Source organism: Trachypithecus francoisi, unplaced genomic scaffold (genome assembly GCF_009764315.1).
Source record: "Trachypithecus francoisi isolate TF-2019V2 unplaced genomic scaffold, Tfra_2.0 Contig01579, whole genome shotgun sequence".
Lineage (NCBI taxonomy): Eukaryota > Metazoa > Chordata > Mammalia > Primates > Cercopithecidae > Trachypithecus > Trachypithecus francoisi.
The window spans coordinates 17,630,366-17,652,225 of record NW_022681442.1 but is presented as its reverse complement, the minus strand read 5'-3'; the positions used below and the strand labels follow the sequence as shown (position 1 = coordinate 17,652,225).

Genomic DNA, 21,860 nt, shown 5'->3' with positions numbered 1-21,860 from the left:
GGGATTAAAGGTACACACCACCATGCCTGGCTAAGTTTTGTATTTTTAGTAAAGATGGGGTTTTGCCATGTTGGCCAGGCTGGTCTGGAACTCCTGACCTCAAGTGATGCGCCTGCCTTGGCCTCCCAAAGTGCTGGCATTACAGTCATGAAGCCACTGTGCGCAGCCTCTTAATTATTTCTTAAATTTGGTCTTTTCCAAAAAAATATATGCACAAGTTTAAAAATCTAATAGTATCAAATATTTTTTTAAAAATAGCACTGTCTCACCTGTTCTCACTTCAGCCCCGATCCCCGGAAGCAACCACTTAAGAATATTTTAGGCGGGGCGGAGCAAGATGGCCGAATAGGAGCAGCTCCAGTCTCCAATTCCCAGCGCGAGCGACACAGAAGACCGGTGATTTCTGCGTTTTCAACTGAGGTACTGGGGTCATCTCGCTAGGGAGTGCCGGACAATCGGTGCTGGTCAGCTGCTGCAGCCTGACCAGCGTGAGCTGAAGCAGGGCGAGGCATCGCCTCACCTGGAAGCGCAAGGGGGAAAGGAATCCCTTTTTCCTAGCCAGGGGAACTGAGACACACAACACCTGGAAAATCGGGTAACTCCCACCCCAATACTGCGCTTTAAGGAAACAGGCACACCAGGAGAATATATCCCACACCTGGCCGGGAGGGTCCCACGCCCACGGAGCCTCCCTCACTGCTAACACAGCCGTCTGCGGCGATCTATCCCCAAGGCAGCAGCGAGGCTGGGGGAGGGGCGCCCGCCATTGCTGAGGCTTAAGTAGGTAAACAAAGCCGCTGGGAAGCTCGAACTGGGTGGAGCTCACAGCAGCTCAAGGAAGCCTGCCTGTCTCTGTAGACGCTACCGCTGCGGACAGCGCACAGCTGCAGCCCATTAGGGGAAAGAGCGGGGGCGGTGCAGACGCCAACGACTCTGTCTGACAGCTTGGGGAGAGCCGTGGATCTCCTAACGCGGAGGTTGAGATCCGAGAACGGACAGACTGCCTGCTCAGGTGGGTCCCTGACCCCTGAGTAGCCTAGCTGGGAGACATCCCCCACTAGGGGCAGTCTGACACCCCACACCTCACAGGGTGGAGTCACCCCTGAGAGGAAACTTCCAAAGAAAGAATCAGACAGGTACACTCGCTGTTCAGCAATATTCTATCTTCGGCAACCTCTGCTGCTGATACCCAGGCAAACAGGGTCTGGAGTGGACCTCAAGCAATCTCCAACAGACCAACAGACAGTCCTTCTGACTGTCAGACGGAAAACTATCAAACAGGAAGGACACCTATACCAAAACCCCATCCGTACGTCACCATCATCAAAGTCCAGAGACAGATAAAACCACAAAGATGGGGAAGAAGCAGGGCAGAAAAGCTGGAAATTCAAAAAATAAGAGCGCATCTCCCCCTGCAAAGGAGCGCAGCCCATCGCCAGCAACGGATCAAAGCTGGTCAGAGAATGACTTTGACGAGATGAGAGAAGAAGGCTTCACTCCATCAAACCTCTCAGAGCTAAAGGAGGAATTACGTACCCAGCGCAAAGAAACTAAAAATCTTGAAAAAAAAGTGGAAGAATTGACAGCTAGATTATTAATGCAGAGAAGATCATAAATGAAATGACAGAGATGAAAACCATGACACGAGAAATACGTGACAAATGCACAAGCTTCAGTAACCGACTCAATCAACTGGAAGAAAGAGTATCAGCGATTGAGGATCAAATGAATGAAATGAAGCGAGAAGAGAAACCAAAAGAAAAAAGAAGAAAAAGAAATGAACAAAGCCTGCAAGAAGTATGGGATTATGTAAAAAGACCAAATCTACGTCTGATTGGGGTGCCTGAAAGTGAGGGGGAAAATGGAACCAAGTTGGAAAACACTCTTCAGGATATCATCCAGGAGAACTTCCCCAACCTAGTAGGGCAGGCCAACATTCAAATTCAGGAAATACAGAGAACGCCACAAAGATACTCCTCCAGAAGAGCAACTCCAAGACACATAATTGCCAGATTCACCAAAGTTGAAATGAAGGAAAAAATCTTAAGGGCAGCCAGAGAGAAAGGTCGGGTTACCACAAAGGGAAGCCCATCAGAATAACAGCAGACCTCTCGGCAGAAACTCTACAAGCCAGAAGAGAGTGGGGGCCAATATTCAACGTTCTTAAAGAAATGAATTTTCAACCCAGAATTTCATATCCAGCCAAACTAAGCTTCATCAGTGAAGGAGAAATAAAATCCTTTACAGATAAGCAAATGCTTAGAGATTTTGTCACCACCAGGCCTGCCTTACAAGAGACCCTGAAGGAAGCCCTAAACATGGAAAGGAACAAGCGGTACCAGCCATTGCAAAAACATGCCAAAATGTAAAGACCATCGAGGCTAGGAAGAAACTGCATCAACTAACGAGCAAAATAACCAGTTAATATCATAATGACAGGATCAAGTTCACACATAACAATATTAACCTTAAATGTCAATGGACTAAATGCTCCAATTAAAAGATACAGACTGGCAAACTGGATCAAGAGTCAAGACCCATCAGTCTGCTGTATTCAGGAGACCCATCTCACATGCAGAGACATACATAGGCTCAAAATAAAGGGATGGAGGAAGATCTACCAAGCAAATGGAGAACAAAAAAAAGCAGGGGTTGCAATCCTAGTCTCTGATAAAACAGACTTTAAACCATCAAAGATCAAAAGAGACAAGAAGGCCATTACATCATGGTAAAGGGATCAATTCAACAGGAAGAGCTAACTCTCCTAAATATATATGCACCCAATACAGGAGCACCCAGATTCATAAAGCAAGTCCTTAGAGACCTACAAAGAGACTTAGACTCCCATACAATAATAATGGGAGACTTCAACACTCCACTGTCAACATTAGACAGATCAACGAGACAGAAAGTTAACAAGGATATCCAGGAATTGAACTCATCTCTGCACCAAGCGGACCTAATAGACATCTATAGAACTCTCACCCCAAATCAACAGAATATACATTCTTCTCAGCACCACATCGCACTTATTCCAAAATTGACCACATAATTGGAAGTAAAGCACTCCTCAGCAAATGTACAAGAACAGAAATTATAACAAACTGTCTCTCAGACCACAGTGCAATCAAACTAGAACTCAGGACTAAGAAACTCAATCCAAACCGCTCAACTACATGGAAACTGAACAACTGCTCCTGAATGACTACTGGGTACATAACGAAATGAAAGCAGAAATAAAGATGTTCTTTGAAACCAATGAGAACAAAGATACAACATACCAGAATCTCTGGGACACATTTAAAGCAGTGTGTAGAGGGAAATTTATAGCACTAAATGCCCACAAGAGAAAGCAGGAGAGATCTAAAATTGACACTCTAACATCACAATTAAAAGAACTAGAGAGGCAAGAGCAAACACATTCAAAAGCTAGCAGAAGGCAAGAAATAACTAAGATCAGAGCAGAACTGAAGGAGATAGAGACACAAAAAACCCTCCAAAAAATCAATGAATCAGGAGTTGGTTTTTTGAAAAGATCAACAAAATTGACAGACCGCTAGCAAGACTAATGAAGAAAAGAGAGAGGAATCAAATAGACGCAATAAAAAATGATAAAGGGGATATCACCACCGACCCCACAGAAATACAAACTACCATCAGAGAATACTATAAACACCTCTACGCAAATCAACTAGAAAATCTAGAAGAAATGGATAATTTCCTGGACACTTACACTCTCCCAAGACTAAACCAGGAAGAAGTTGAATCCCTGAATAGACCAATAGCAGGCTCTGAAATTGAGGCAACAATTAATAGCCTACCCACCAAAAAAAGTCCAGGACCAGATGGATTCACAGCTGAATTCTACCAGAGGTACAAGGTGGAGCTGGTACCATTCCTTCTGAAACTATTTCAATCAATAGAAAAAGAGGGAATCCTCCCTAACTCTTTTTATGAGGCCAACATCATCCTGATACCAAAGCCTGGCAGAGACACAACAAAAAGAGAGAATTTTAGACCAATATCCCTGATGAACATCGATGCAAAAATCCTCAATAAAATACTGGCAAACCGGATTCAGCAGCACATCAAAAAGCTTATCCACCATGATCAAGTGGGCTTCATCCCTGGGATGCAAGGCTGGTTCAACATTCGCAAATCAATAAACGTAATCCAGCATATAAACAGAACCAAAGACAAGAACCACATGATTATCTCAATAGATGCAGAAAAGGCTTTTGACAAAATTCAACAGCCCTTTATGCTAAAAACGCTCAATAAATTCAGTATTGATGGAACGTACCTCAAAATAATAAGAGCTATTTATGACAAACCCACAGCTAATATCATACTGAATGGGCAAAAACTGGAAAAATTCCCTTTGAAAACTGGCACAAGACAGGGATGCCCTCTCTCACCACTCCTATTCAACATAGTGTTGGAAGTTCTGGCTAGGGCAATCAGGCAAGAGAAAGAAATCAAGGGTATCCAGTTAGGAAAAGAAGAAGTCAAATTGTCCCTGTTTGCAGATGACATGATTGTATATTTAGAAAACCCCATTGTCTCAGCCCAAAATCTGCTTAAGCTGATAAGCAACTTCAGCAAAGTCTCAGGATACAAAATTAATGTGCAAAAATCACAAGCATTCTTATACACCAGTAACAGACAAGCAGAGAGCCAAATCAGGAATCAACTTCCATTCACAATTGCTTCAAAGAGAATCAAATACCTAGGAATCCAGCTTACAAGGGATGTAAAGGACCTCTTCAAGGAGAACTACAAACCACTGCTCAGTGAAATCAAAGAGGACACAAACAAATGGAAGAACATACCATGCTCATGGATAGGAAGAATCAATATCGTGAAAATGGCCATACTGCCCAAGGTGATTTATAGATTCAATGCCATCCCCATCAAGCTACCAATGACTTTCTTCACAGAATTGGAAAAAACGGCTTTAAAGTTCATATGGAACCAAAAAAGAGCCCGCATTGCCAAGACAATCCTAAGTCAAAAGGACAAAGCTGGAGGCGTCACGCTACCTGACTTCAAACTATACTACAAGGCTACAGTAACCAAAACAGCATGGTACTGGTACCACAACAGAGATATAGACCAATGGAACAGAACAGAGTCCTCAGAAATAATACCACACATCTACAGCCATCTGATCTTTGACAAACCTGAGAGAAACAAGAAATGGGGAAAGGATTCCCTATTTAATAAATGGTGCTGGAAAATTGGCTAGCCATAAGTAGAAAGCTGAAACTGGATCCTTTCCTTACCCCTTATACGAAAATTAATTCAAGATGGATTAGAGACTTAAATGTTAGACCTAATACCATAAAAACCCTAGAAGAAAATCTAGGTAGTACCATTCAGGACATAGGCATGGGCAAGGACTTCATGTCTAAAACACCAAAAGCAACGGCAGCAAAAGCAAAAATTGACACATGGGATCTAATTAAACTAAAGAGCTTTTGCACAGCCAAAGAAACTACCATCAGAGTGAACAGGCAACCTACAGAATGGGAAAAAATTTTTGCAACCTACTCATCTGACAAAGGGCTAATATCCAGAATCTACAAAGAACTCAAACAAATATACAAGAAAAAAGCAAACAACCCCATCAAAAAGTGGGGAAAGGATATGAACAGACATTTCTCAAAAGAAGACATCCATACAGCCAACAGACACATGAAAAAATGCTCATCATCACTGGCCATCAGAGAAATGCAAATCAAAACCACAATGAGATACCATCTCACACCAGTTAGAATGGCAATCATTAAGAAGTCAGGAAACAACAGGTGTTGGAGAGGATGTGGAGAAATAGGAACACTTTTACACTGTTGGTGGGATTGTAAACTAGTTCAACCATTATGGAAAACAGTATGGCGATTCCTCAAGGATCTAGAACTAGATGTACCATATGACCCAGCCATCCCACTACTGGGTATATACCCAAAGGATTATAAATTACTCTACTACAAAGACACATGCACACGTTTGTTTATTGCGGCACTATTCACAATAGCAAAGACTTGGAATCAACCCAAATGTCCATCTGTGACAGACTGGATAAAGAAAATGTGGCACATATACACCATGGAATACTATGCAGCCATCAAAAAGGATGAGTTTGCATCCTTTGTAGGGACATGGATGCAGCTGGAAACCATCATTCTTAGCAAACTATCACAAGAAGAGAAACCAAACACCGCATGTTCTCACTCATAGGTGGGAACTGAACAATGAGATCACTTGGACTCGGGAAGGGGAACATCACACACTGGGGCCTATCATGGGGGGGGGAGGAGGGAGGGATTGCATTGGGGAGTTATACATGATATAAACGTCATGCACATGTACCCTAGAACTTAAAGTATAATAAAAAAAAAAAAAAAAAAGATATTTTAGCTGTCGCTTTTTCTAATGTAACTCTGTATGCCTGAACAGTATGACTATGTCACTTTTTACTGATTTATTTATCTACTGACCTCCCATCTACTGAATTCCCTGTTTGATGTAGTCAATCATGCAGCGAATATATATTGCGCGCCCACTCTGTGCCAGGCACTGTTCCAGGCATTAGGAATCCAGCAATGAGCAAAACAACAACGTCACTGCATTCATGAAACTTAAATTCCAGGAGAAAGACAAGTAAAAAGCAAATAATGAAATAAAACAATTCCATATACTGCTATGTGCTATCAAGAAAATAAAAGAGAGTGATAGAGATTTAACTGCCTGACCTTCAGTAGGGTGGTCAGAAATGTTTCTCTAAGGTGATGTCAGAGCCGAGCCCCTAAATGATAAGCAGGGCCTGCCATGTGAAGCTGTATGGGAAGTGCCATGACAGGCATCAGCACATGTAACAGAGACCCTCTAACAATGGCATAAGCAAGTACATTTATTATTTATCTCATGGAGTAGCCTGAGAATAGGCCATCCAGGGACCCAGGCTCCTTCAGTCCTTCATCTGGAAGGTGCCATGTGGCTCCACCACCTCCATGTTCCAAACAGCAAGATGGAGGAAGAAGGAGAAGGGCAGTTCTCTATAAGGACACAACTCAGTAATTTCCCATGTCTTCTGCTCACATCTTTTTGGCCAGACCTTAGTCACATAAGCACACCTAGCTACAAGAGAAACTTGAAATGTAATTTCTATTCTGGGCAGCTACATGCTAAGCGAAAATTCTGTTACTGTGGAAGAAGAGGAGAACACGATGGGGAACCAACTGATTTTCTGCCAAAAGAACATTTTATACAGAGGAAAGATTCAAGGCAAAGGCTCGGAGGAAGGAAAGAACTTGACTTGTTAAAGAACTGCCCCTAGAGGCGTTGCAGACGTGGCTGCTGTGTCACATTTGTGTCATTAGGTGGCAGCAGCTATGTCGATGCTCAGTGTTCTGCCCTGTGAATGTTTGAATGTTTAATAGTCTGACACTCCTATTTTGTGGACTTGGCATCTGTTTTCCTTCACTGGTATCTGGGAGAGAGGGCGGGCCTTGTGAGTGGGCTTTCTGACCCTCGCGCTGGGCTGGGCTGGCCACTAGGGGTCTGAAGGGACAGTGGGAAGGTAGAGGGTGGCTTCATCAGGAGCAGCCTTCATTAGTGAGTTTTAAGAGACTGTGAGAGGATCGATCAGGTCTGGTGTGTGCTGGACCATGCTGCACACTGTGTCAGGATCACGAAGGACAGGACTGGGGAAGGGTTTGCTGGTGTCTCTGTTAATAGCAGTAACGGCAGCCACTTTATTGTGTTCTTGATTCTGTGCCAAGCATTCTTGTTATTTAAGGAAAAAAAAAAAGAGAGAGAGAGAAAGAGAAAGAGAAGGCCAGGTCACTGAACAGAGGTTAAAGAAGCAGAGAGTGGGAGAATCTTAGATCAGGTAGCAGATAGGACTGAACAATGTGGAGATTTTAAAACCAGGCTGTTATGCCCAGACCGTTTATTCCCCGAAGAAGACCACCAGAGTCCAGAGTCAAAGCCAAGCGGCAAGGATCTTTAATGCAAGTTCGAACTTGGTCCCTCCGTTCCACAACATACAAGAGGGCCCCGAATGATGCATGTGCCCACTTTTTATAGTCTGATATAGACAGGACATGTAGGGTTACAGAGGTACAAAGGAATTCTTTTGGTTGCAGCATTACAACTGGTAATTGGTTAATATTTTAAGTTATACAATTAACAGTTTTCTATTTGTTCCCGCGCATTTAGTAAAACTACAAACGGTTGTGACCTTATCAGGGGCTCTCTAGGTGGTGTTTCTGAGATGTGTGGGGAGGGGATGTGTTTGTGTTGGGTTCAGGAAGTCGGGACAAAATAGAGGGATGTGTTTGTACTGGGCCCAGGACTAAGATATGTGGCAGACACCGGTAATTAGAACAGAACAGAGCAGGACAGAGACTTTCACAACGTTTGTCCTTACAATGTCTGGAGTCTATAGATAACCTAATCGGTTAGGTCCGGGGTCGATCTTTAACTAGGCTCAGGGCGCCGCCCGGGCTGTTTGCCTGTGGACTTTATTTCTGCCTCTTAGTCTCTTCATTTGATCTCTTTCAAGGCTAAGGAATTTCCATGGGACGGTTTTCAGCTGGGAACTGATTGGACCATTCTCTCTCATATCTACCTCTTTCCCATTTCTTAATAGCATTACAGCCTTAATTTTGACTAAATTATTAATCACTATTTACATGGTGGATCCAGAACATCCGAGACGGGTCTCAGTTAATGCAGAAAGGGTTTTTTTTTTTTTTTGCCACGATTGAGGACGCGGGCCCATGACACAGCCTCAGGAAGTCCTGACAATGTGTGCCCAAGGTGGTCAGGGCACAGCTTGTTTTTACACATAGGGAGACAGGAGACACTAATCAATATACACAAGAAGTACATTGGTTCAGTCTGCAAAGGTAGGACCACTTGAAGCAAAGGCAGAAAGACTCAAACCGGGGAATGGGCTTCCAGGTCACAGATAGGTGAGAGACAAATGGTTGCATTCTTTTGAGTTTCTGATGAGCCTTTCCAAAGGAGGCAATCAGATATGCATCTACCTCAGTGAGCAGAGGGATGACTGAATAGAATGGGAGGCAGGTGTGCGCCCTAAGCAGCTTCCAGCCTGAGTTTTTCCTTTAGCTTAGTGATTTTGGGCGCCCAAGATATTTTCTTTTCACAACTTCATCATTAGTATATAAATATTATTCATTGTGGAAAAATATAGTATGCTGAGATTACATTTCTTTTTCTATACAACTCTTAGCTTGCCTCAAGTTAATAATATCCTTTGTTTCTCACACACAGACAAAACTACAGGATAAGTGACTTGATAGGTGATATGGTGGGGAATCGGTAATGAATTGAATTTGTGTGCCTATCAGCTTCAACTCACTCTAGACTGTCCATTATGCCACCTATCACTTATTCTGTAGTTTTTTCCTGTCTTCTGAAATCTAGCTGAAATCTCTCATCGATTGATGTCTCCTCTACCATCTTATCCTTGTGAACATATTCCTTTTTAGTATCTTCCCTGCTGTGTTAATGAATCTTAGCATGAAGAGGAAGAAAATAAGCATTATCTATGTACCAATGTAACTGAAATTATATTAATATTTCAGCTTAAGAATTCTCCCATTTAACAATGACTGTTGACCTGGTAACATACCTTATGAGACTCCCTTTTGACATTTTTGTGAGGCTACAGAAAAGATTTAAATGGCTTTCCATATGTCTTTGTGGAACGGTTGTTTCTTTGAATATGACTGAATGACAGAAGGAGATAATGATGTGGCTTCGTTTTAATGGGGCTGTCTTTCTCCATAATATTCAAATTCCAGCTTTGACTTCACCTCTACATATACCATTCTCCTTCCCCAGCAACGAATTATGATCTGCTCACTTCTTTGGGTAGTCCACTAGCCCTTTAAAAGCCAGCATCTCTGACTTTTTGGTTTTCTTTTTGAGATGGAGTCTCTGTGGCCCCGGCTGGGGTTCAGTGGTGCAATCTTGGCTCCCTGCAACCTCCCTCTTCTGGGTTCAAGTGATTCTCCCACCTCAGCCTCCCGAGTAGTTGGGATTACAGGAATGCACCACCGCGCCCGGCTAATTTTTGTATTTTTAGTAGAGACAGGGTTTCAGCATGTTGACCAGGCTGGTCTCGAACTCCTGACCTCATGATTCGCCCGGCCCAGCCTCCCAAAGTGCTGAGATTACAGGTGTGAGCCACCGCGCTCAGCCTTTTTGGTTGTTTTTCGACTGCTCACTTTATTGCCTGAACTATTTCAGTGAACACTTAAATATTTCTTGCATGTATGGATTCTGTCCAACTCTTCCCTGAGATGAAGGTTTTACTCACAACCATCTTTGATTTTTTTTTTTTAAGATATAATTGCCATTCTTAGCTTTTATCTCACATATGAGTATCCCAATTGTGCTCCTGTTTAAAATTCCACCTCAGGGCCGAGCACTGTGGCTCACGCCTGTAATACCAGCACTTTGGGAGGCTGAGGCAGGCAGATTACTTGAGGTCAGGAGTTTGAGACCAGCCTGGCCAACATGGTGAAATCCCATCTCTACTAAAAATACAAAATTAGCTAGGTACGGTGGTGCATCTGCAGTCCCAGCCACTCGGGAGGCTGAGGCAGGAGAATTGCTTGAACTGCCCGGGAGGTGGAGGTTGCAGTGAGCCAAAGTGGTGCCACTGCACTCCCGCCTGGGCCACAGAGTCAGACTCCATCTCAAAAATAAATAAATAAATAAATAAATAAATAATAAAATAAAATGAAATTGTGCCTCAAATGCTACCTTGTCCCTGAAGATTTCCCAGATGAATGAATCTAAGTTCCAGTCCTCTGTCCATCATAGTGTCTTACACATAATTACCATTCAACAAATGTTTCCTGAATTAATAAACTAGGTCACCTCATGAGGATTCATATAAACTTTGTTTTTTATGTTATATATTTAAAAACATTTTCAAGCTTCTATCACTAAATTAGATGAAAAGGCTACCACTGTTAACACCAAACACCATTCCTAGCCTGGAAGCAGATATGTAGCAAAAAGATATTTAATGTTTTCCGCAACTGTTTATTTGGCACAGCAATGATAATGTAACCAAACCCATCTGTTTCCTCTCATCCAGGGATTTCAAATGCTGACCAAAAACACTTTGTGCTGAACTTCTAATGACTCCTGACTTATCTTACCTGTTCTTTGTCAAAAACTTGTTAAAAACTCTAATAAATATGAATAAAGTACTAGGATACAACCTGGAATAAGAATCGAGTTCTTAAATAAAAGTCAAGACCTTGGAAACTAAAAGATAAGTTTCTTGGCTGCTTGTCTATTCTCATGACATGTGAATAGCTGGGTTGTTTAAAACTCTATGATTTTACTATGTATGTTTTAAAAAACTTGATCTTAACCAGGAATTATATAATTATAGACTCTGGAGCTAAAAGTAACTCAAATAGTTTATCAATTTCATTATCCAACTTTCAGAGAAGATCTATAAGAGCCTGCTGCAATTTTAAAGTTTAAAAACTAAAGATTTACATTTCATATATTCACATCAACACTTTTTAAAAATGACATTGCTTATTCGAGGTCAGCTGATGTTATCTACCTTAATATTTAAAACTCTCCTATCTCAAGTTTTCCATTGCAACTTATAACTATGAATTCATTTTCATTCCATTCTGCAATCTGGAGCAGTAACTGTCCTACCTGCACTGCATGTAACCACTTCATGACACCTGGAATGCTGCTGTGCATTTTAACTTTACCCTATAATTAATTCAAATAATTCTCATTGGACCAAAATTGTAATCTTATGATTAAACTTCATAATCGTCTAGCAATTCAAGGCCAAAGTCTATAAAACTATTTTGCTTGGGTTTAAATAATACATTTTAGAACACCCATTTAATTGTACATTGTTCCCTTTCAAAACAGTTAGTGAAGAGATGCTCAACATCAGTAGTCATTAGGAAAATTAAAATTAAAACTACAATGAGATACCACTTCACACTCACCAAGATGGCTACAAGCAAAACAATAACAAGTGTTGGTGAGGATGTGGAGAAAATGGAACTCTCATACATTGCTGGTGGGAATGTAAAGTGATGCAGCACTTTGAAAAACAATCTGGCAGTCCCACAAAAAGTTTACAGTGACCATATGACCCAGCAATCCTACTCCTAGGTATATATCCAAGAGAAATGAAATATATATCCACATAAAACCTTATACACCAATGTTCATAGCAGCATTACTCACAATAGCCAAAAAGTGGAACCAACCCACATATCCACTAACAGATGAATGGGTAAACAAAATGTGGCATTTTTAAGCAATGGAATATTATTTGGCCATGAAAAAGAACGAAATACTGATACATGCCACAACATGGACGAACCTTGAAAATTATGCCAAGTGAAAAAGGCCATGTATTATATAATTCTGTTTATAAAGAAATGTCTGGAACAGTTAAATCTATACAGACAGAAAATTAGTTGTTGCCTAGGACCAGACAAGGCAGTTAGTAGGGCACTGAGGCATGATTGCTAATGGGTCCAGGGATTCTTTTTTTTTTTTTTTTTGAGATGGAGTCTTGCTCTGTCACCCAGGCTGGAGTGCAATGGCACAGTCTTGGCTCACTGCAACCTCTACCTTCTGGGTTCAAGCGATTCTCTTGACTCAGCCTCCTGAGTAGCTGGGACTACAGGGGCGTGACACCACACCCAGCTAATTTTTGTATTTTTAGTAGAGATGGGGTTTCACCATGTTGGCCAGGATGCTCTTGATCTCCTGACCTTGTGATCCGCCCGCCTAAGCCTCCCCAAGTGCTGGGATTACAGGTGTGAGCCACCACCCCCAGTCTAGGGATTCTTTGTGGATGATGAAAGTGTTCTAAAACTGACCATGGTGATGGTTGCACAACTCTGTAAATATAAGAACAACCAATGAGTCGTACACTTTAAATGTGTGAATCATATGGTATGTGAATCATTTCTCAATAAAACTGTTTAAAACAAATTTTTTAAATAGAGTTTGGGGGCTGGGCACACGCCTGTAATCCCAGCATTTTGAGAGGCTGAGGTGAGCAGGTCACCTTTGGGAGTTCAAGACCAGCCTGGTCAACATGGTGAAACCCCATTTCTACTAAAATACAAAAGTTAGCCAGGCATGGTGACGTGCACCAGTAGTCCCAGCTACTCAGGAGGCTGAGGCACGAGAATCTCTTGAACCAGGGAGATGGAGGTTGCAGTGAGCCGAGATCACACCACTGCACTCCAGCCTGGGAGACAGAGCAAGAATCCATCTCATAAATGAATAAATAAATAAATAAATAAATAAATAAATGAGTTCAGCACTCTCCATAGATAAAAGACACTAATAAAAAAAAAAAAAACCTGGCTGACTTAGCAAACAAGGATATTTGGGCTTTCTTCCCTGCTTGCAGATACTGTTGCTTCTAGTTTATTTTACAGTTTTTTTTTTTTTTTTTTTTTTTTTGAGACGGAGTCTCGCTCTGCCGCCCAGGCTGGAGTGCAGTGGCCGGGTCTCAGCTCACTGCAAGCTCCGCCTCCTGGGTTTACGCCATTCTCCTGCCTCAGCCTCCCAAGCAGCTGGGACTACAGGCGCCCGCCATGTCGCCCGGCTAGTTTTTTGTATTTTTTAGTAGAGACGGGGTTTCACCATGTTAGCCAGGATGGTCTCGATCTCCTGACCTCGTGATCCGCCCGTCTCGGCCTCCCAAAGTGCTGGGATTACAGGCTTGAGCCACCGCGCCCGGCCTATTTTACAGTTTTATCTGTTTATCCCATGTGTTATGTAATCAGAGCTCAGGGCGTCAGCAGGAAATTTATGATAGTCCTTTCAAACAAATTTTAAAAAGTTTAGTAACATTATCTAATGGTGTATTAAAGCCTTGCTTTGATACTGTTTTATGATCTTAAGCACTTGCTGTCCATATTGAAATAACAGAAGGGCTTATACAGATAATGTAACTTGACTTTGCTAAACTTCCTTTTTCTTTGGAAAAAAAAAAGCCTATCATATTTGGGACAAAGTGGTGTTTTTAAATCTCTACATAATCTACTGTAGTTCTACCAAGATTTAACCACCCCCCACCCAAATTCAGTCTAAAACACAGAAGTAGCACTTATGCAAAACCAAGTTTGATTTAAATCAAGTTGTTTAAAGATCAGTCCAATTGATCACTTATGACTTTACACATACTTATGACTTTACACACTTTTATTTTGTGTTTCTAAATTAGTTTCCTGTGTGTTCTATTTCATCAGCTAGAGCATACAATTTCAATCTACCCTAAATCTCACAATTCTCAAGATATGAAACCACAGATTAATTTCTTAAGTATTTTACATATATTAGGTTTTGTCCAGGCTAACTAAACTCTAAATTCCTTAAAGGCAAGGACCTTGTCTTCAGCTTCAACACTTCACAGAGATCCCACAATTGAGACGTGTCTCTCAAGGTCTAAGGTGTAGGCCAGTTCTCCAGTCAAGCTACAATGCTATACTGTATATATTATTAAGGTATATATTTATGTGTGTGTATCAATTTTATAGCTATATATCTTTATCCCTCTACCATCTATTTTTCTTTTATACTTCATTGCCAACACATAATATATTGACTGCCCCCAAATCTTTAAGAACTCCCAATTTTCTTCAGAAGAACCCCCAAGCACCTTCCTATGGATTTCAAAGCTCTTTGTCAACTTCCCCATCTACCCTTTCTAGCCTGAGCATCAGATGCCAACACATCAGTTACATAAAGTTCCTCTTCCACCCCTCTGCTGTTGCACCTCCAGGCCTCTGCTGTCCCTTGGATTGCTATCCAGTCTATGAAAAATCTACTAAACTTTTAAGTCCATGTCAAGAGCCATCTTCTGTATAGATCCTTCGTTTTCAGAATTTCTCCTTTTTAAATCCCTTCATAGTACTTTGTCTAATACTCTACCCCTTATCACAGCTTGACTTATTTGGTGCCTAAGGACAGGCCTTCTCTCCTAGTATTCATTCTCTGATGTTTGCAACTGTTTGTGTGTGAATCCCCTACCAAAGCACTGTGTTTGTATCCTCTTCACCCTTTACAAAAAAACCACTCAATAAATGCTTGCTAGAGATGACACGTTGATAGGTGTAGCAAACCACCATGGCACATGTATACCAATGTAACTAACCTGCACAATCAGCACATGTATCCCAGAACTTAAAGTAAAATTTTAAAACAGTAAAATAAAATAAATGCTTGCTAGATTGAATTATTCTTATCTTGAATTCCCCAAAACACCAAGAATGGTGTGGGGCACATAGCAGTTAATCAATAAATAATGTTACTTGATAGAATATACATTCCTGGGACAAAGATTCAGATGCTCAATGACTGATTCTAGTGACAGTGAAGTGATAGATCATCACCAAAAAAAGTTTATTCTCTAAATTGTTCCTACACCAAATTGGGCTTAAGTAACAGATGCTTTAATGTACGAAAACAATTAGCTGAGTGTTTAGCTTCAGTATATTTTTATTTCCAGTGTTCCTTGTGGAATAAAACTATTTTCATCCCAGGAATACACGTAAAATAATTTTGGAAGTCAATTCTTAGAATGTACATGGATTTTTGGGAGGCCGAGGCGGGCAGATCATGAGGTCAGAAGATTGAGACCATCCTGGCTAACACGGTGAAACCCCGTCTCTACTAAAAATGCAAAAAAATTAGCCGGGCATGGTGGTGGGTGCCTGTAGTCCCAGCTACTCGGGAGGCTGATGCAGGAGAATGGCGTGAACCCGGGTGACGGAGCTTGCAGTGAGCCGAGATCACACCACTGCACTCCAGCCTGGGCGACAGAGCGAGACTCCGTCTCAAAAATAAAAAAGAATGTACATGGATTTTTGTCACTGTTTATTCAAGATTCATTCAAGTATTTATCACTTATGTGAACTGTCTCTGGGCAGACACTGAAAAAGGTACTGAATCATGAATAAGATACAGGCTCTGACCTTAAGTGTTTACAGTATACTAGGGGAAGGGTCTCAAAGGAATCTAGGTTTGATGCTTCAGAAAAACTGATACTAATTATCTTGATATTGATGAATTTGGAAGTTCTTTAAAAAGTATTCTTTTAAATTCAGATTTAAATGTTTATGTTTCAATGTGTACTAAAAACAAAGGTATAATAATATTTTATTTAGAAAGCCATTTTTATTCATGCAAACAACAAAAGAACATAACTAGATGCTATGACTCAGGGCTGGGAGTAGGGTGAGTAAAGAGAGGTTTTCTAGAGCAAAATTTCATGAGGCCACTCACTCTCAGGGTCCCGTAAGTACAGGGTCAGCCTTAAAAAGGAGCACCTCTTTAAATTCATCACCCTAGCAGCCTCCCCTGCCTTACCTTAGCTCTGGCCCAGCTATGAATGTTTAAGAAATTTGTAATTTTGTGTTATACCTGGTTGCATATACTTGGTATACTTCATAACAAATGCTTTATAAATTATTTCTGATTTATAGAAAATGGAGCTGTGAAATTATTGAGGGAATGCATAATGATGCAAAGGGAATATGTCTACTTTTGAGAGGAAGGAGTAGATACTAAGGGAAAAAGATAAATGAAACAGAATTAGCACATTAAAATGATTGCCAAGTTAAAAGCTTTCAAGTGTTCAGATTGGAAGTAATTCTCATGACTCAACTGTTCTACTATTCATAACCATTAACTTATGCTTTTGCTAACTTCAAATAACTTGTATTGGCATCTGTAATTATCCATTCTCATGCTGCTATGAAGAAATACCCGAGAGTGGGTAATTTATAGAGGAAAGAGGTGTAATTGACTCACGGTTCCATATGGCTAGGGAGGCCTCAGGAAACTTACAATCGTGGCTGAAGGCACTTCTTTACAGAGCCGCAGGGAAGAAGATGAGTGCCCAGTGAAGGGGCGAAGCCCCATATAAAGGCATCAGATCTCGTGAGAACTAACTCACTATCATGAGAACAGGATGGGGGAAACCAGCCCCAGGATTCAATTATCTCCACCTGGTCCCTCCCAGGACACATGGGGATTATGGAAACTACAATTCCAGATGAGATTTGGGTGGGGACACAACCAACAGTATCATTTTTCTAAGATCAATACCAAATGAACTAAATGAATAAAAAAAAAACAGTAAGTTACAAACTAATATCGACACTGTTTTAAGACAGATTAGAGATTAGCACCTGAAGAGTATTTTCTTAATTCCTTAGTGCAGTTATTGATGGTTATTCAAGACTGAATAAGGAAATTCTGGATGCACTTGATCCATGGGAATACAACTCATTTAATTTTTAAATTTAAGTGCAATTTAAAATTAAAGTTAAAATTAAATTTGTTTCCAAAAGAGAAATTTCATATTTAGGTACATTAGTAAATACAGAATAAGTGATAATTTAAATGTTAAAGGCATTGACATTAAGTGGGAGAGGTTTTCCCATTAGATCAAAGTTAAATGAATTTGTAATCAGCCTTTCAAGTGTCACTACACCTGGTAATACAATGTTCAATGTCAAATAAGCTTGTAAAGAAGCTTTCTGAAGGCCAGGCGCAGTGGCTCACGCCTGTGATCCCAGCACTTTGGGAAGCCAAGGCTGGCGAATTGCCTGAGCTCAGGAGTTCACGACCAGCCTGGACAACATGGTGAAACTCCGACTCTACTAAAATACAAAAAACTATCTGGGCCTGGCAGTGTGCGCCTGTAGTCCCAGCTACTTGGGAGGCTGAGGCAGGAGAATTGCTTGAACCTGGTAGGCTGAGGCAGGAGAATTGCTTGAACCTGGGAGGCTGAGGCAGGAGAATTGCTTGAACCTGGGAGGCTGAGGCAGGAGAATTGCTTGAACCTGGGAGGCAGAGGTTGCAGTGAGCTGAAATTGAGCCACTGTACTCCAGCCTGGGCAACAGACCGAGACTCCGTCTAAAAAAAAAAAAAAAAAAAACTTTCTGAAAAGTTCCAAGTAAATATAAAGCAAAACATTTCCCCTACATTGGCTTGATTCTACTTCCCCTTCTCTTCACATATTTTAGGATGTTAAGAGTTGCCAGATATTTTGGGTTCGTGGTAGGTTTCTTTTTCTTTCATCTCACTTAAAAATGGAAAATTTTTACCTACCAAAATGTTGTATCAGAACTAAGAAATTCAATATATGCTGTCAACAGAACCTAGAAAAGTTTAGTTGTGGTTGTGACTTATTTATAATCCTATTTGGTATGTCCCTTAAATGAGGTTTTACATTTCTAGCAATAGTGGGACATTATTCCAAACTGCCACAAATGATGAAGTTCATGTAGAAAGATGTTTTTGCACAGAATAATAAAAAGGCTGAGGCTGCTCTTAAAATAACATGCTTGGATTTTCAAAAACATTTAAAATCATAAAAAATCTTTTTACCAATGAAAAATGACAATTCTAGTGGGAAAAATCATTCAATTAATAAATAAAAATAACCCCAGACGACTTCACTATCTCCCCTATGTTAAGAATATCTATAATCACAGACAATATAAAGTTTTTCTAACGATAACTCTTAATAGCTTACAAAAAGTTTAAAGCCTCAAAACAAGCTAAAATATTTTAAATTTGTAATTGAAGTTAACTGAGAACATAAACACTACCACTGTGTCCCCCCAAAGGCTTTTGTTCTTCTAAATGTGATCCCCCATAACTCTTACCTCTACAAAGTAAAATCCAAACCCATGAAATAAAGTTCATGGAGAATACTATCCTTCTGATTTTTATTGAAAAATTTCCATGACTATTTCTATGAAAACATTAAAGTCCTTAATTTCGTTGCTAGAGCTAATGCAAGAATACACAAATACACACATGCATACATTCATTTTACTAGCTGTTGTCTTATTTAGACCATATAAAAAGATCTTTAATATGCATTGGCCCCAAATTTTCACTTTGGATCAACTATTTCCATCTATGTTGGAGAGATTAGGATACATAAATAAATTACATAATCTCACTTTATATGAAACACTGCAACTTAAACTTTTAGTTATCTGGTGTTTCAAGTTGAATCGTTCAGATAAACATGCAAACTTTTCTGCCTCCTCTATTGGGCGATTATCTAAGCTTTTTAAATTGTCTTGTTCAAAGCCACAAGTTGAATTATTTTCACTGAGATTCTATAAAATTTCATGAATGTCACAGCTATAAATCCTAAAATCCAAAAATAAAACAAACGATAACCTCAAGGAAATGAGCCAATTCTTTAAAAGACACAACCTGTCAAAACTCACACAAGAGGAAATAGACAACCTGAATAGGCCCATATCAATTAAAGAAATTCAATTAATAATGAACAACCTTCCAAAGCATAAAGTCCCAGGCTCAGATCAGTTCACTGGTGAGTTCTACTAAACATTTAAGGAAGAAATTACACAAATTCTTCACAATCTCTTTCAGAAGACAGAAGCAGAGGAATACTCCCTAATTCATTGCAAAAGACCAGCATTACCCTATTACCAAAATCGGACAAAGTGATTATAAGAAAACTATAAACCAATATCTCTTATGAACATAGATATAAAAACCCTTAACAAAATATTACAGCAAATCCAACAGTGTGTAAAGAGTTATAAATCATAATCAAGTGGGATTTATCCTAGGTATGCAAAGCTCGTTTGAAATCAAATAACATAATGTATCACAACAAAAGACTGAAGAAAAGTCACAAGATCATAGATGCAAAAAAAAGCATTTTACAAAATCCAGCACCCATTCATTATAAAACCTTTCAGTAAACTAGGAATAGAGGGTAACTTCCTCAACTTAATAAAGAATATCTAAAAGGAGCCCTAAAGCTAACATCATATTTCATGGTGAGAAACTAGCAGCTTTCCCACTAATATTAGGAATAAGGCAAAAATGTCCCCTCTCATCCCTCTTTTTCAATATTATACTGGAACTCTTAGTTAATGCAATGTCAAGAAAAGGAAGTAAAAGGTATACAGATTGAGAACGAAGAAATAAAACCATCTTTGTTCACAAATGACATAACTGTCTATATAGGAAATCAAGATTATACAAAGGTTGAAGAATACAAGTTAATATAGAGAAGCCAGTTGCTTTCCTACGCACCAGCAATGAAGAAGTGCAATTTGAAATTTAAAACATGATACAATTTACATTAGCAGAAAAGAAATGAAATACTTAGGTATAAATCTAGCAAAATGTACACAAGATCTGTATTAGGAAAACTACAAAACTCTGATGAAATAAATCAAAGAAGAACTAAATAAATGAAAACATTCCATGTTTATAGGTGGGAAGACTCAATATTGTTAAGATGTCAGTTCTTCCCAACTTGATCTATAGATTCAGTACAATCTTAATCAAACTCCCATCAAGTTATTTTGAGGATATTGACAAACTGATTCTAAAGTTTATATGGAGAGGCAAAAGACCAAGAAAAGTGAATATAATACTGAAGGAGAAAAAAGAGAACTGACACTACCTGACTTAAGACTTACAATAAAGCTACAGTAATCAAGAGAGTGTGGTATTGGTGAAATAACAAATAAATCAATGGAACAGACTAAAGAGTCCAGAAATAGACCCACATAAATATAGTTAGCTGATCTTTGTCAAAGGAACAAAAGTAATGCAATGGAGAAAAGACAGTCTTTTCAACAAATGGTGTTGGAACAACTGGACATCCACATGCCAAATAATAAATTTAGAAGCAGACCTTACACTATAACTCAGAATGGATCACAGATCTAAGTGTACAACACAAAACAATAAAACTCCCAGGAGACATTATAAAAGAAAATCTAGATGACCTTGGGTATGGAGATGAATTTTTAAATACAACACCAAAGGCATGATCCATGAAAGGAAAAATCGATAAGACAGACTTCATTAAAATTAAAAACTTCTGCTCTGCAAAAGACATTGTACACTGTAGGCCAGGCACGGTGGCTCATGCCTGTAACCCTAGCACTTTGGGAGGCCGAGACAGGAGGATCGCCTGAGGTCAGGAGTTCGAGACCAGCCTGGCCAACATGGCAAAAACCCATCTCTACTAAAAATACAAAAATTAGCTGGGCGTGTTGGTGGGCGCCTATAATTCCAGCTACTTGGGAGGCTGAGGCAGAAGAATCATTTGAACCCGGGAGGCAGAGGTTGCAGTGAGCTGAGATCATGCCACTTTACTCCAGCCTGGGTCAAAGAGGGAAACTCAGTCTTAAAAAAAAAAAAAAAGACATTGTACACTGCCAAGAGAATGAGTAGACAAGACACAAATTGGCAGAAAATGTTTGCAAAAGATATATCTGATAAAGGACTGTTATCCAAAATATACAAATAACTCTCAAAACTCAACAATAACCAGGTACAGTGACATGCCCCTGGAGTCCTAGCTACTCCAGAGGCTGAGGCAAAAGGACAGCTTGAGGCTAGGAGTTTGAGGCTGTACTGTGCTATAATTGCACCTGTGAATAGCCACTGTACTCCTGCATGGGCAACCTAGTAAGACCCCATCTCTTAAAAAAAAAAAAACATAAAACAGCAACTCAAAGTACTGTAATTTTTTTTAAAATAAGAAAAAATAAAATTAAAAAACCCTCAACAATAAGAAAATGAGGCCGGGCGCGGTGGCTCAAGCCTGTAATCCCAGCACTTTGGGAGGCCGAGACGGGCGGATCACGAGGTCAGGAGATCGAGACCATCCTGGCTAATACGGTGAAACCCCGTCTCTACTAAAAATACAAAAACTAGCCGGGCGAGGTGGCGGGCGCCTGTAGTCCCAGCTACTCGGGAGGCTGAGGCAGGAGAATGG

The 21,860-nt window shown here is 40.2% G+C and overlaps 1 long non-coding RNA gene and 1 other non-coding gene across 2 annotated transcripts in view; one reads left to right on the top strand and one right to left on the bottom strand.

The window, feature by feature from the left end:
* The window catches only part of LOC117066721, a 130,032-nt gene extending 113,075 nt beyond the window's left edge, over positions 1-16,957 (bottom strand). The window contains exon 1 of the long non-coding RNA XR_004430468.1: positions 16,873-16,957. This is a non-coding gene — a long non-coding RNA (uncharacterized LOC117066721). The remainder of the gene's footprint in view (positions 1-16,872) is intronic.
* On the top strand, positions 7,329-7,451 carry LOC117069950. The gene has a single exon (XR_004431731.1). It is a non-coding gene; the product is annotated as a small nucleolar RNA SNORA17 (small nucleolar RNA).
* Positions 16,958-21,860: the final 4,903 nt, after the last annotated feature.